The following is a 12,295-nucleotide window of genomic DNA, read 5'->3' as shown; positions in this document are numbered from 1 at the left end:
TGGCTTCGTAGGTACTTATTTCGAGCGCCGTGCCGCGTATGTCGACCCTTCCTACTGCAGCGTACCGGTCGGCGTGCTCTCTCTTGGAGGTGCTCACCACTACGATATTTTGCTGTAGGTTCGGGCACACGACGGTTGCATGCATTTACGATAAGCAAAGATTTTGAGCAGCTTTAGCCAACATTACGTAGTCGAAGCATTTTTCGTGTACTGTATGATTCTAACCTAAGTGAATTTGTATTTACCACTTCACTGTCTTAGTTAGCTGCCAATTGATCACGACCTTGTAAACTCTAGCTCAGGCTGTATAAACAGAAGCCTTCGTGCTTAAACGTTCCAGCTCCTTATATTTCTTGCTTTTTCTCATTTGCTGTAACCCACTCCCCTATATAATATTGACACGTGAACTCATTTATCGTTTACGGGTGAGCGCTTTTACCATCCACGAAATGTTATCGCTCAGCGCAGGACGCGTCTACATGTATCCGAAGTTTCTAGAATGTTATCGATGCTTCTATCCGCTGTCTGTTGTCACCGAACCTTGCGTAATCTGATTGCATGTATGCGCGACGCGAATGGCGTAGACCTTTGTGAAACGTATGCGGGTCCCAGCGATTATTCTCGAACATTCGAGGACTGATCTATAAAAGCCGACGCGCTTGACCTGCTGATGAGATTTTCGACAATCGCCGACCGTGTTCGCCGCTATAAGTGTAGCCTGTTTTGTGGGCACAGGTTCGCCCAATAAAAGTTAGTTTTGTCGTTCACAGTATTGCTACTGTGTTCTTCAACGCCACCACCACGTGACATCTGGTGAAGGTGCTTTACGTTCATGTACAGGACGCCCCCGACAAGCCGCAATCCAAGCCAGGATCGCAAAGACAACTCGGAACCCCGACCAAGACGCCGGCTACAGCAGCTGCCCCCGGAACACGGTCTTCTACCAGATAAGACCAAGAGGACAGTCCAAGAAGATCGTCCAGAAACAACCAAGAAGACATCTCCAATGGCAGCCGCAGCGGCCCAAATAATTCTTCAGCAGTCCAGGGAACCACCGACGTTGCGCGGTTCCACATTTGAGGACCCGGAAAGCTGGCTGGAAACGTATGAGAGGGGCGCTACGTTTAACAGCTGGGAAAACGACGACAAGCTGCGACATATCTATTTCGCATCGGAGGACGGCGCCAGGACGTGGTTCGAGAATCGAGAAGCCACCTTGACGACGTGGCACCTGTTCCGAAGCGGCTTACTGCAAACATTTACAAGCGTAGTGCGGAAAGAGCGAGCCCAAGCTCTACTGGAGACTAGAGCGCAGCTGCCGAATGAGATGATCGCGATCTTCACTGAGGAAATGAGCCGTCTGTTCCGCCACGCCGACCCAGAAATGTCCGAGCAGAAGATATATAGTCCGCCTACTGATGCGTGGTGTAAAGGAGGAACTTTTCGCCGGAATGGTAAGAAGCCCACCGAAGACCTTCGGCGAGTTTCTTCGTCAGGCGACGAGCATCGAGAAGACACTGCGGTCGCGGAACCGGCAATTCAACCACCGCACCAAGCCAACAAGCTACGCCGGAGTTCAATCAATGGCCACCGATGACCTGGGCGAGACCATCAGGGCAGTCGTACGAGAGGAGCTGCAAAGAATCTTCCCTTCATCGCAACCTAGGCACGGCGACGTCACCACGGTGTGGGTCGCATCTAATCTCTTCCTGTATTTTGTACAGATCTTTGGCCTGCTGGTCACTGTCAACAACACGCGCGTGGAACCAGCGAACGTTGTAGCGGCGCATGAGCGGAATTTCCGTGACTTCGAAGGACCGGATGATCTACAAGCATCATCATGGGCGAGGCTACCCTTTTGCCCAATGGATACGTTACAGCGGCCCCATGTGACCAGGGAGTGGATGACGACATTGACGGATTCTGCTATAGAAGGCTTTCCAGCGAACTTGCCTGGCACTGGGCACGGCGGCATCACAACGATGTGCGTCGCATCTAATCCCTTCCTGTATTTTGTACAGGTAAGCAAACGATACGGAAAGTGCTTTCGTTCTGACGATCCATTCTTGGCGGTGTTGCCGTGCCCACGGTTGTTCGGCTCCGGAATATATTGCGTATTGTTCGATGCTGCTTCATCTGTTGGAAGGTTACTGCTGCTTTGTAGCGACATCGAAACTAACGCCGGCCCTGACCTCGCACAAATAGCAAAACAACTTAGTGAGGCTGCAATCGACATTAGGGAAATTAAAGAAAAAACCCCTTACCGATATTGACAAAAAATTAGATTCGTTGGCCAGTCTACAAATTAAGGTTACGTCATGTCAGGAGCAAATTTCCCACCATGAAGCAAGAATTGACGACCTGGAGAACCGAAGCAGAAGGTCTAATAACATTGTTTACGGACTACATGAAGTTGAAGAGATAACCGAATCGCTAGAGGGTGCTGTGAACAATCAGATAATAAAAAGTATTCTTGAGCTAGAACCAGTGGCTATAGAACGTATTCATAGGTTGGGACGGCCATCGCCTGGCTAGGTCAGGCCTGTTATTCTCAAGCTCCTAGATTCAAGAGATAAAATTGCAATTCTAAACAGAGAAGCAAACTGAAAGGCACGAATTACTCTATTGGCGAGGATTTTTCGGTAAGAGTGCGGGAAATCAGAAGAAAACTATGGCAAATCTGCAAAATGAATCGAGAAAACGGCGACAAAGCCTCCTTGGTATACGATAAGCTATATATCAATCAAAAGGCACACGCTTGGGACGAAAACAAAAATGATAAAGTTCCTGTTAAAAAAAACCATACCAAAAAGCGAAGCACTGCGGCAAGTGAAACCCGACGGCCAAACACCCGAAGCCAAGCGCCATGGCCACAGACGTAACTGAGCAATGCGACCAGATCCCTCGTCTAGAAACCACACCCAAAGTAACAATCGCTAGGTCCTCCAAAAAAAACCGGAGACGTAACCCAACGGAAAGAACTGAAGCTACTTAATTAACATATACGCGCACAGTGTCACTACTAAAATAGATAAGTTAGAAATCATACTTATGCAGCATGATCCTCACATCACGGTAATAACAGAGACGTGGCTGAGAAAGGAAAGTAGTGAAGATGAAATCTTTCCCTCGTGTTACAACGTATATCGAAAATACAGAACTACTAGAGGTGGGGGAGTAGCCATTCTTCTGAAGCCCGAAGTAGAAGCTACGATTACAACTGATGTTGGCATTCTTGAATGCTTGTGCCTACAGTTGTCTTGATGGGAACATAGCTTCATGTTATACGTATGTTACAGGCCTCCGGACGCGTGCCCGCAGTGTTTAACTGTGCTCAAAGAACACATGTCACTGTATCATAATAAGAAAATTTTCATGGTTGGAGACCTTAACTTGCCAAGTGTAGACTGGGAGAGACTGGCCTGTTCCCAGGTCAGTAAAACGCTAACATTATTTTTGATATCATGCTCGCTCACGACCTAACTCAATTAATCAAACAACCCACACGCGTACAAGGAGATGCAAGCTGCGTTCTAGATTTGGTATTTGTAAATAGGGCTTTTTCAGAACATGCCATTCTGGTGGAACAAGGGCTGTCCGATCATGAACTTGAAAGCGTGTCAATGCCTCTTCTTAAATGCAGTAGCTACCAAAAATCTCCCATTCGGTATTTTAAGGACTATTCCCGAGCTGACGATGCTCGTGTGCTTGAATACACGGAAACCGTAATTGCTGACTTTGATGACGGCTCCCAAACACGGGCGCTCTTTGGGACAAATTTGTTGAGACGTGTCATTGTATGAGCAACTTTATACCCAGCAAACGCAAACAAACACACAGGCGTACACCCTGGATGACTCGTGAAGTCATTAAATTGAAGAGAAAGGTTAAACGGCTAAGAAAGCAGCATGCGCGGTGCAGAATTATCAGCGATCACCAAAGAATCCTTGCACAAGCAATGCATCACGCAAAGGATTACTACTTGAAAAAAGTAATGCCCAACTTTATAAAGAATGATCCTTCCAAGTTCTTGAATTATCTTAGTGAAAGCCAAAAAGCAGTTTCGAAGATACCAGTTGACGGTAGCATGGTTACAAATTATGACGATATAGCAAATCATTTTAACGCCTATTTTCATAGCGTGTTTTCAGTATCCGAACAATGTACGCCTATCGCAATCTCATTTCAACCATGCGAAGTCAATTTTATTTCATATCCTGGTTTGGTTCCTGTACTTTTAAACTTAAACACGACAACATGTTGCGTTCCTGACGATCATCCAAATGTGTTTCTTCGACGATATGCCGAATGGGTTGCCAAGTTCCTTTTTATTATTTTGAATAGTTCCTTGTCAAGAGCAACCTTGCCGCGTGACTGGAAGACGGCCCGAGTAATCCCTATCTTCAAGAAAGGCGACACATTATTACTATCTAATTACAGACCGATATCTTTAACTTCCTCATGTTGTAAACATATAGAACATGTTATAGCCACTCAGATTACAGAATTCGTTGAAAACACTCCATATTAACAAGTCTTCAGCACGGCTTTAGAAAAAAGTATGCGACAGTGACGCAACTCGTCACTGTTACGCATGAGTTTGCCAAAGGTCTTGATAATAATATTCAGATAGACACAATTTTTTAGATTTCTGTAAGGCCTTTGATAAAGTACCTCATGAGAAACTAATCTATCAACTAAACAACATTGGTCTTCCGAAGGTGTTGGTCGCTTTGGTGGCTGAATATTTAAGAAATTGGGTGCAGTTTGTCACAGTCGATGGTCTAAATTCGCGCCTTCTACCGCTCACGTCGGATGTGCCCCAAGGTAGTGTGCTAGCGCCCTTGCTATTTTTCAGCTATATAAATGATATCGTAGATATAATTGATCCAACTGTTCAAATCCGATTGTTCGCAGGTGAGTGTATATTATTCCGTGAAGTTTGCAGGATACATGACCAACAAGAATTAAACAAAAATCTAGATTGCACATACCAATGGTGCAACCAGTGGGGCATGGTCGCAAATGCACAAAAAACAGTTTCCATTTCTATAACTAAAAAAATCCCTTTTCAGTATGCCTACTCCCTAGGTTCATCTACAGTTAATCATGTCAATAGCTACAAATATTTAGTTGTAACGTCCACTGCTCACTTCTCCTGGAATCCACACGTTCATAACATTTGTTCTGCTTTCAGAAAGTTGTGGTTCTGAAGACACAAGCTTCGTAATTCACCACCAAATGTAAATCTTCTATGCTATAAATCATACATCAGACCAAAGCTAGAATATGCAAGCATACTATGGGACCCTTACGCAAAACGTGTAACATTGATCAACTCGAAAGAATTCAAAGAAAGGCTGTTCGATTTATTTTTTCTAAATATCGTCGTGTGGACTCTCCATCAGAACTAATGAGAGCCAATAACATACCCCCACTTCACTACAGAAGGTAATTTCGCTTGGGAATCCTCAATTCTCTCCTTAACCAGAAATTCGCTATTGAACCTTCATTGTATTTATCCCCCCTATCAACAAGACATACACGACATCAACAACCAAGATCTTTAACGCCATATTTCGTAAAAACAGATGCTTATAAATTTTCCTTTTTCTCGCACACAGTGTCTCAATGGAATTCCATACCAGAGCGCGATCGTCTTGCCATCGTGTAGCATTGTGTACATTTAGCCATTACGTTCATTTTTGTTATTTATTTTTCTCTGGATGTAAAACACTATGTATGTGCACCCATATACTCAATGGGATTTGTTAAAAAAATGCCCGTTCTGCTTGGACCACGTTATGTGGTCTGCAGTATGTATAAATAAATAAAAATAAATAAAATAACCTCAAGTGGCCTTAATCGCCGAAATTGTCAAAGAAGAAGTCCAGCGATCGCTCGGGGTTCCCGAGGTGCAACCACAATCATCGCAGCCCCAGCGAGAAGCGATGACCTACGCCGCCGTCACCCGGCGTCAAGGTCCCCCTCCACGACCGCACCAGGGCCTTGTAACGCCACCATTCCGTCGACCACCACCGCCGCCGCCAGCACGCCCACCTGTCGCACAGCGCAGCTACCCGAGGAAGACAGACGTTTGGCGCGCTCTTGACCACCGCCCGCTCCGCTACCACTGCGACGAAGCCGGCCATGTGTATCGCCGATGCCCATACCGCGACTTGGGATTGCGAGGGATCGCAGTTAACGCACCGCGCACTCGTGAAGGTGAACGCCCTCGTGACACCGCCGACTACCTCGCCGCTACTCAGTTGAGCCCTCGATGGCCGTCCCGGTCGCCGTCACCAGGCCGCTACCTGTCGCCGCAGCGCCGTCCATACACTGGCCCAGCACGGGGCCGCTCTGCGAGCCCATATCCGGAAAACTAAAAACAACAACCGATGGAGGTGCGGCTGCTGTTCATCAAACTGACGAAGATCCTCCGCCGCCGACGAATACGCCGAAAATCCTGTGTAGACGGCATGTCAACGAGACGATGCCATCCCGACGTAGTCTGGAAGCAAATAATACGCCGACGAAAGACGACCTGACGGCGCCACGTACCAGCCGCAGGTCAACGCGACGCAGCCGCGATCCGACGCCAAGGCCTAACTGTAACGCAAGACAAAGAACCACCGACCTCGACGTGCTCCTAGACGGCCACGCAGTCACCGCCTTAGTAGACATAGGAGCGGATTACTCCGTCATGGATTCATAATGCAAAAATAGATGAGGCGTGCAGACAGGACACAAGTGTAGAGAAGTAGACAACACGAAAGCCTTGTTGTCCACTTCTCTACTGTTGTGCCCTGTCTGCACGCCTCACCTTATTTTTCCGGAAGGCAATTATTCTACGACTGGAAAGGAATGCCTCGCCGTCATTTGGGCTACAGAAAAATTCCGCGCTTACCTATATGGGAAGCCATTCAAAGTGGTCAGCGACCATCACGCGTTATGCTGGCTAGCTAACTTAACGGACCCTTCAGAACGGCTGGCACGGTGCAGCCTCAGACTACGCGAATAAGACTTAGATTTAGAATTAGATTTGCCTCGTACTTCTCTGTTCATACACATCTCATCATACATTGCAAAAGAATCTTGGTATAGGCTTGCTGGTTCAACGTATATGGAAGCTTCGTGCGCGAGCAAAACAAGGATAGAACACGCCCAGCGCGGAACTCAAGGTTCGGTTGCACGTCAGCGCTGGCCTTGTTTTCACGTGTTATCCTACTGCCCTAAATTTGTTCGTGCTGAAAACTTCCGTTCACCACAAATTGCACTTATCTTGGTGACACATACATAGCGAACAGCTGCAGGTGGCGGAGCCGTCCAGCTGGGATCCACAACTGCTGCTATTTCGCTGACACAAACAAGCTTCGTGGCTCCAGCGCTGCGTTGCATCTGCGCAGTTCTTCCTTGTCTTGGATGCACCATGGCTCCCTATTTTTGGCATTCTACCGGTGCTAGCATATGGGGCAGAAACTTGGAGGTTAACAAAGAAGCTCGAGGACAAGTTAGGGACCGCAAAAAGAGCGATGGAAGAAAAAGTTTTAGGCGTAACTTGAAGACACCCGAAGAGAGTGGCGTACATCAGAAAGCAAACGGGAAAGCTGGTATTCTAGTCGACATTAAGGGAACAAACGGAGATGGGCAGGCCATGTAATGCGTTGGGCAGATAAGCGGTGGACCATTAGAGTTACAGAATTGGTGTCGAGGGAAGGGAACCGCAGTCTAGGACGGCAAAAAACTAAGGAAACAAAACTTGGAAATTTCCAGGCGCAACTTCAAACCAGCTAGTCCAAAACCGGGTTAAATGAAGATTGCTGGGACAGGTCTTGGTCCTTCACTGGGCATAAGAATAGACTGCTGTGACTGATGATGAAAGTAATCTTATCACAGCTTTTGTGTTTAGATTGCTTCGTTTGTTTACCGTATATCTGTTCTACCTTTAAAAATTGTCCGCATGTTCGCAGCTCTTGTCTCACGCAGGCTTTATTGAGGACTCACTTTTGTGCATACCTCTTGAAGTATATAAGTCCTTTTTTTACATTCATGCTTTTTCAATAGGTTATTGCTTTTTCTTTTACCCATATGTATTGTCGCCATTCCACGCAGACTTTCCTCAGGCTAACGCAGTATGTACAGGTAACTTGAGAGGTAAATAAATCTCCTTTCGTCTCAGCTACACATCAATGTTGTGCAGTCAAGCAGATACTGCTGGTCATGACTCATGGTTACCATTCAGGTATAAGTCAGTACTTATGTTGATCGTGAGAGAGGCACCGGTAAGGCCACCCGACATGCTGTAATCCATCATCTTACAAGGAAGAACTTGTTTCAAAGATAAAAGCATTCTATTAAGTCTATATTTAAATCAAGCCGTGGGAGCAGATTGATTATCGTTGTGAGAGAGTACCTCAGTCCGTACAGCGAAGCCAAAGCTCTGGAACGAGGCCGTGCAGGTGATGCAACCAGATCTTCACAATTCTGACTTCAGAAAGTGTGCTCCAGGAGCTCATCCTGTATCATATATTTAGATTATGTAAATCAGCTGTGAAAGAACATATTGACACGTGTACTTGTTCGTCTTTACCGGGCGGCACGTTTCACCGCCTAACAAATGTTATTGTACAGCGCAGGACGCGCCTTAGTACATCGGACGTTTCTGGAATGTTATCGATAGGTCCATCCGCTGCCTGTGACCGAACCTTGTGTAATCCGATTGCATGTGTGCACGACGCGAATAATGTAGAACTTTGTGAAAGGCACACGGGTCCCAGTGATTACTCTGGAACATTCGATGACTGATGTATGAAAGCCGATGCGCTTGACCCGCTCATCAGATTTTCGACTCGACTGTGTTCGCCGTTTTCATTGAGCATTGAGTGTAGCCTGTTTTTTCTGGCCACAGATAAAGTTAGTTTTGCCATTCACGGTTTGGTTGCTGTGTCCTAAACTATCACTACCACGTGACAATATCGATAATGCATCTGCCACAACGGCGGCGTTTGTTACCACGTAGCTTGGTATTCATTACCAGTGATTTTAATTGCACTAATAAACGACACTTGAGTCTTCACAACTGGTTCCAATGTTGGAGGCTGCCATCTGTTTTATCGGAGCACAGACACCTTAGAAATGAACAATGTACCCGGATGCCAAATCGGCGTTGCTGGTGCTGAAATCTTTTTGGAGACAGGTACGTACAACACGCGTGTTGTAAAATTTTTAGAAATTCATGACAGTCCTTCGCAAAGTATCCACATTATCCCGTTTCAATGGATTCCTCTTCACTGGGTGAGTTCGATAACAACTCAGTTAAAGTGCAGCAAGATCACCATTCTCTCTTTCTGATGAAGTTTGGATTGCCTACTTGCGACCTGAAAATAACACATTATTGAAGGCACTCCTGCAGAACCTTACGTTATATAGATTGCTGACATTTCATGGTACAAATCGATTTTGTGTGGAGCAAGACAGCTGGCAATCCGGCATTGGTTGAAGTTTCGCAAAGAGTAAGAAAATCGACTAACACGCTTGTGTAACTCAAGCAGTTGTGTATGCACCGCAAGCCTACGTGTGTGTGACGCCAACCGTAGGAAGACAACGACGGTGACGACGATCGTATGAGAGCAGCACATGGTTCTTACTACGTCCATTCGACGTGAAGTAAAACGACACGCCGATTGTTTGGTTCTGCACAGGTATTGAATGAACGTAAGTGGGAGGTACTTGAACAACTGCTGCTAAAACTAAATTAGTTTTACGTGCACTTCCTAAACAGAACAGGAATTGACATCCCTGGTGCAACAGTCACCCACCAACTCCCAAATGACTCATTCGATCAACCAATGACCCTCAGTTCCCAGTAGCTGCGGAGCACCTGACCAATGCGGTGGTCAGACCTATTACGTAGCAGAGGGAGCTAAGAATCTCTGAAACCGGACAGGACGCCAATGGAAACAGACCCTTCCAACGTTTAGCACCCGAACTATGTCAAATGAGGCTAGCTTAGCAGGCCACTTTGAGGAACTGTCTGGCATTGTTTGGGATATCATTGTCCTTAGTGAGCTTAGAACTGGTGAGGCGTATACAGTGCTGACTAACGGCCCTATCTTCTGCTATAGAGGACTACCAGAGAAGAAGCAATACGAGGTAGGATTCCTAATCAATAAGGACATAGCGAGCAACACTGACGAATACTACAGCATTAACGAGAGGGTAGCAGTGGTCATATTAAAACCTAGCAAGAGGTATAGAATTCAGGTAGTACAAGCCTATGCTCCAACCTCCAGTCATGATGATGATGAACTAGATCGATTTTATGAAGATTAGAAAGCATATATAGTGCCAGCGGACAACGACAGAAGGGAGACGACACCACAATGCCTTCTGTCCTTGTCCACTGGAGCTAAATACGCTTTCCAAGTAGATTTACCAACACGCCCAACAAATGGCAATGCTGAAATTGATGAAGCTGTGGAATTAGCGATGAGAAAAATGTAAACTCGGTATACTGTAGTAGTGGGCGAATTCAATAGAAAAATTGGTAAAAAGCAGGCTGGTGAACAAACAATTGGCAATTACGGCGTCGATTCCAGGAACGCTAGAGGAGAGATGCTGGTAGAATTCGCGGAAAGGAATAAGCTGCGAATAATCAATACCTTCTCCCGGAAGTGCAGCAACAGTAGGTGGACCTGGAAAAGCTCTAATGGTGAAACAAGAAATTAAATAAACTTCATATTTTCTGCCTATCCCAGCACAGTGCATCATGTAGACTTGTTGGGTAGTTCAATGTGCAGTGATGATAGGTTAGTGAGGTCTATGATTCACATCAATTTGAAGAGAAAAAGAATACAATTGTTTAAGAAGAAACAGATCAACTTAGAGGCTGTAAGGGTAGAAGCAGACCAATTCAGGCCGGTGCTTGCAAAGAAAAATCCCGCAATAGAACATAGAGATGAATGAGACATATAGGTAATTCATGAAGCTCTAACTATAGGCTGACTTCGAAAGTAGAAATTAGAAGTGGGATGTAAGGCACGTAGGCGACCAGTAAGTAAGCTTTGCTATGTAACGAAGGACATCAAAAAGAAACGGCAAAGAATGAAAGTGTCAAACTCAACCAGATCAACTTTGTTGATAAGATCGAAATCTGATCAACAAGGCGAAATAAAAGGATAATCGAAATTGTAACACGAGAAAGACGTAGGAAGCATTAACAATGAACGATGCATGAAATCATTCAGAAGGTAACTTGGCATAGGACAACCCAAGATGTATGTACTGAAAGATTGGCAGGGTAATCTCATCAGCAATCACGAAGATATAGTAGAAGCAGCGGAAGAATCCTTTAGTGACCTGTGCAGTACCCAGAGCAGCCGCAATGCTTCTGTTCAAAGTGTTAATGAACTGGTTACAGAGGCTCCTTTTATAACTAGCGATGAAGTTAAAAGGGCCTTGCAAGACATGAACCGGGGAAAAGGTGCAGGGGAGAAGGTGGAATAAAAGTCCATTTATTCAAAGAGCGAGGCTAAATCACGCTTTAAAAGTTTTCGGATCTTCATAAGAAATGTCTCACAACTTCAACGGTTCCAGAGGGCTGGAAAAATGGCAACATTATACTAACCCCCGAAAAAGGGAGACATTAAAGAATTGAAAAATTATAGGCCCATTAGTTTACTTCCAGGATTATAAAAAAAGTTAACAAGATAATTTGCAATAGAATAAGCGAAACACTGGACTCCAGTCAACAAGAGAACAGGCTGGCTTCAGGAAGGGATATACTTTAGTAGGACTTTCTTGAGGGCTAGTTGGTGCATACTTGAAGGCAGGTTAAAACTAAGTCGTTTTATCGCGCGGTTTTAACCGCCCTTCAGGAATGCATACTCTGCAATGGATCACATCCATGTCATCAATCAAGTAATGAGGCAATTGGCAGCATCAGCAATCCTAGAGGTATTACGTAATCAAGGAGTGCAGGACGCTTACGTAAGTATCTTGTAAAATATATACAGAGATTCCACAGCTACGTGAATTTTACACAAGTGGGAAGATACATTGAAAGACAGGCATCAGACAAGGAGACACAACCTTCCTAATGCTATTCACTGCATTTTGGAAGAACTATCCAGGCTATTAAAATGGCAAGGGTCAACGGCGACTATCTCGGCAACGTTCGTTTCGCCGATGACATTGTGCTGTTCAGTAGCTTTGCGGACGAGTTACAAGAAATGATTGAGGACCTTAACAAACCGAGTGCAAGAGTGGGGTTGAAGCTTAATATGAAGAAAAGAAA

At 45.4% G+C, this 12,295-nt stretch overlaps 1 protein-coding gene across 1 annotated transcript in view; it reads right to left on the bottom strand.

Moving 5' to 3' along the window:
- Gat (sodium- and chloride-dependent GABA transporter) overlaps nucleotides 1-12,295 on the bottom strand; it is a 583,447-nt gene that overhangs the window by 530,514 nt on the left and 40,638 nt on the right. The window lies entirely within an intron of this gene.

This window comes from Dermacentor variabilis, chromosome 9 (assembly GCF_050947875.1).
Source record: "Dermacentor variabilis isolate Ectoservices chromosome 9, ASM5094787v1, whole genome shotgun sequence".
Classification (NCBI taxonomy): domain Eukaryota; kingdom Metazoa; phylum Arthropoda; class Arachnida; order Ixodida; family Ixodidae; genus Dermacentor; species Dermacentor variabilis.
This window is presented reverse-complemented; position numbering and strand designations above follow the sequence as displayed.